At 34.3% G+C, this 4,215-nt stretch overlaps 1 non-coding gene across 1 annotated transcript; it reads left to right on the top strand.

The window, feature by feature from the left end:
- The first annotated feature begins 3,583 nt into the window (after positions 1 to 3,583).
- LOC131069868 (U6 spliceosomal RNA) lies at positions 3,584 to 3,688 on the top strand. The gene has a single exon (XR_009112246.1). It is a non-coding gene; the product is annotated as a U6 spliceosomal RNA (small nuclear RNA).
- Positions 3,689 to 4,215: the final 527 nt, after the last annotated feature.

The following is a 4,215-nucleotide window of genomic DNA, read 5'->3' as shown; positions in this document are numbered from 1 at the left end:
GGTGTCTCCATCGATGTATGTACATCACCCTCACTATCCTCATGCTCTGCCTTTGTTGTTGCTACTACTGCTATCAAGACAATCTAACCTCCACCTCACCCTCCTCCCCTGTCTCGGTCTCCACCATCTCTTCCTCTCCCTCTCTCTCCTTGTGCCCTCTAGTGTCGAATCTGCTGAGGAGAGAAAGGAATTGTAGGATCTGTCAATGGTATTGGTATATGATGTACCCACCAAGCATCATACTGCGATGTGGCACTAGGATATGTAACTCTAGCTGACCAACCCCACTGTAGCGGCTGAAGAGAATCAAACTCTACAATAGCAACATGAAGCTATACACAAGCCACTCAATCCTCGATCTCTCGTGTAATCCAAGCAAAGTAATATATCACATCTGGCACACCCTGTACCTCCCCAAATTAACGGAATACTCAGCCAGGAAGATGGATGTCAATAACCTTGTGTCTACCAACATCTCAACCAATGAGATAACATTGTTGCTTGCAGTAAGGTAAGTGTTGTGCGTGATCAACCTAACTGTGAAAATCAAGATATAGCCTCCAAGAGAAATAATGTAGTACATAAATATTATGTCTCCATTAAAGGGTGTTCCATGACGTCCTATGTCTAATGCCAATCGTGTATCTATAGCCATATGGTTGCTCATCAGCCTTGATAAACATGAGCCATGGGACGAAAGATAGCCATATGCTCCCAAGCCCATACCTAGAGCAAAGTGATACCACAACCAATGGATTTATGCTCTAAGTATACCATACCATGCATCTGGTGATATAAAGTGGCTAATAAGCACGAACCCCAAGCAAAAACACGTCTATCAATAATCATGTCTCGGATGACTCTACCCCATCCGACAAGGAAATCATGTGTCTGTCGATCAGGAATCAGTAAGCCAACAACAATAGAGCACAAAATGATAGTAAGGTCATCGTAATCTAGATCATCCCATGGGATCTCATATCGACCCCGTATGGATAAATCCTCCTCTGAACACTTGAACAAATCACACAGTCCGATAACACCATCATCACGATCGAAAATAACTCAGGCACCATGAATGGGTATATGCAGAATGTGCCACACATCCACCAATGTAATTGATGCCTCACCAGTAGGTAAGTGAAACGAACAAGTCTCAGAATGCCATCGCTTGACTAATGCAGTAATCATGGCTCTACTAGTTGTAACCTCTGGCAAGTACAATATGTGATATAAACCTAAATGTATGATCAAGGTAGTATCCTCATCAATAAGCTCATAGCGATGCTCGAGACCATCTATCCTCGTCTGCCTACCAACTAGGATAGGGTAATGTGCCTACAAGATTAAACACATGAAAATATCAGATACTATATTCGCATGACAAACATCAACTCGTAAATTTTGGAAAATCACAAAAAAAACAAGTGCGAATCATATATAAATAGAGACGGTCAAGTGTGAATCAGTTAAAGCAAATGTGCAACATTAAAGGCAAATGTGCATCATTAAATTCATTTGAGCACTACTTAAAGCAAATGCGAATTAGTAATATCAATTGTGAATTAATAAACTCAATTGCGCATCATTACATCAAATGCGAATTAATAAAATCAATTGTGCACAAATAATATCAATTGCAAACAGATTGAAAGGCAAATGCGCATCAACTAAAAAAATTTGCTTTGACAAAAATGAGATTTTTTTTGGAAAAACAAGCAAAGTTTTTGGAATTGTTACCAGGCCTCTAGTGTCGACCAGTCTCTGATATGCACACACTCAATCGGACAAGTGCAATCTTGCTCTGTGGCTCGCCATCACATTCCAATGTCGCAAAAAAGCACTGAAATCAAGAAGACCTCCACAAAATCAAATGAATGCAAATGAGCTAATTAAAGGGCCTAATTCACTATTTATAGCTCAAAGTTATGGTTTTAACCTCTCCAACGGTCGCGGTCCCCCTAAACTTCAACACAATTTTAGCACAATCAAATGAACTCCAAATCACACAAAACTTCACATGATTGCTCATTACCATGGTATCGAAAAAATGATCTTAGTTTCATAATTTTTCGACCACTTTTTTCGAGGGGGCATATTTACACTATAAAGCGTCACCTGGGCATATTGGCGCAAAAATTTTCTTTTTCTTTGAAACAATGTCATTTCGATATTGTGTCAAATAGGGGCAAATGTATACACTGAAAAATGTCTTTTTCATCATGTACTAATTATTCGTCCTAATTAATTAAGTAATTCTTTAATTATTTAATTAATCTAATTATTATTCCAAACTGACTCAATCATCAAATTCAACATTCCTAATTATTCAATTTCTATTCCTTAATTAATTAATCATTTAACCCTCTTTCAAATATTAATTAAATATTATTTATTTATTTAATTATGATTAATTTCTTAATTAAATAATATTTGTTATTTAATTAATCACATTTCTAATGTTTAAATAATTTCATTTAAATTATTTAAATTAATTAATTTAATTCCTCCAATTCCCCCCAACTTCGAATTTCAAATAAATTCATCTAATTCCAAATCATCAAATTCACATTTCACAAAATCTGAATTTCAGTTAATTTCAACATTCGAAAGTCCAAATTCAAATCCAAATTGAAAATGAAAATCAAATTCAATTCCAAAATTCTACAGCACCTGTTGAAATCATAACTGATTGATTAAATCTATTGACTAATTAGTTAACTCAGTTAACTTTTCAATCCCCCCTTTTCACTCCAATTCAGCTTTTTCTAACTAGTCAATCAATTCCATCTTCCAATCAATCAATTCAGTCAACTAGCTAGTCTATTTAGTCTACTGGTTAATCAATTGAGTTCACTCTTCAATCAACCCTATTAACAGACCAATCTATTGAGTTCATAAATCAATCAAGATGAGTTCACTAATCAATCTAAATCAGTTGACTATCAATCAGGACTTGAGTTCAAAATCCCTCCCCATCTCTCGTGAAAATCTATATAAACAACATCAATTTCAAAAATCAAGCTAGAATCACAGTCTTCAAAGCAATTGTCTAATTTATGTAGGAAATCCCAGTGCAATACCTTAGAGCCACCTTCATACACAATTTGGAGAAGAGAAATGGAAGCCTCGCTACATCAATTGAGGGAGTTTAATTTAGAATTCATTCTTTATTTCAATTGATTTTGCATTATTATATTGTCATTTGGGAGTAATCTTAATTAGATTTAGAGTTGTGATTCGCTCTTTCATATTTGATTATGTTATTTATGCTTAATTTACCCCTGAAGACATGTATCATTATGACCTTGACGTCATATTGTAAGGAGGTAATGCCACAATCTTAAATATCACATTTTGAAAGCTATATTGTCAATATTCATAATTTTGGTATTAGATTATTAAATAGATATTGGTTTGACATTAATGTCTCAAAGGCATATCATCAATACCATATTCATAAACTTGGAGGTATATTGCCATGTTGGATGAAATGAGATTGCAATAACCTCCCCCTGAGGGTTGTTCAGATTGACTTCGTTTATCACCCTGTTAAAAAAAATCAAGGCCTCTTCATTAAGAAATCAAGTAAGATTAGTATTCAATAAAATTGAAATAATGCTTGGAAGATTACTATGGCCCTTGTATAAGGAGGATATGTATAAATCAATAAATGATCCAACTACTAAGTAAGAAGGATATTGAGCTTACAACTCAAAAGCTTGGTATTTTATTAAGGCAAAAGGTTGTCTTCAAGTTCTAATGGAATAGCTACATTATAATATTAAAGTGCATGAAAATAAGGACAATTTTTGTTTTATAAGTGATGATTACACTCAGAAGTATATATAGTAGGAGTTCACATGTTAAAGCAATAATGGTGTCTTCTCGTGAGCTAGATCGTAAATGTGTATCACACATAGAAGAGACAACTATAAAAATAGCCCGTGGGCCTTTAAGAGAAAATATATTATTAAAGAAAGAATACAATAATATCATCTACCCAAAGTATAAAAAAAAATACTTGAAGAATTATATTATTAAAGAAAAGAAAAGTAGAGTATACAAGTGTAATGATGAAAATTACATACCCTCTCATTGTGATCATGTTGTCCCTAATGTATAAATGGAATGCTTCAACGTAAAAAATGGCAAATAAACTAAACCTAATTTGATTTCATTTGCACACATCACTAGGGACCAATCTTGAGTTTT

Source organism: Cryptomeria japonica, chromosome 6 (assembly GCF_030272615.1).
Source record: "Cryptomeria japonica chromosome 6, Sugi_1.0, whole genome shotgun sequence".
NCBI lineage: Eukaryota > Viridiplantae > Streptophyta > Pinopsida > Cupressales > Cupressaceae > Cryptomeria > Cryptomeria japonica.
This window is presented reverse-complemented; position numbering and strand designations above follow the sequence as displayed.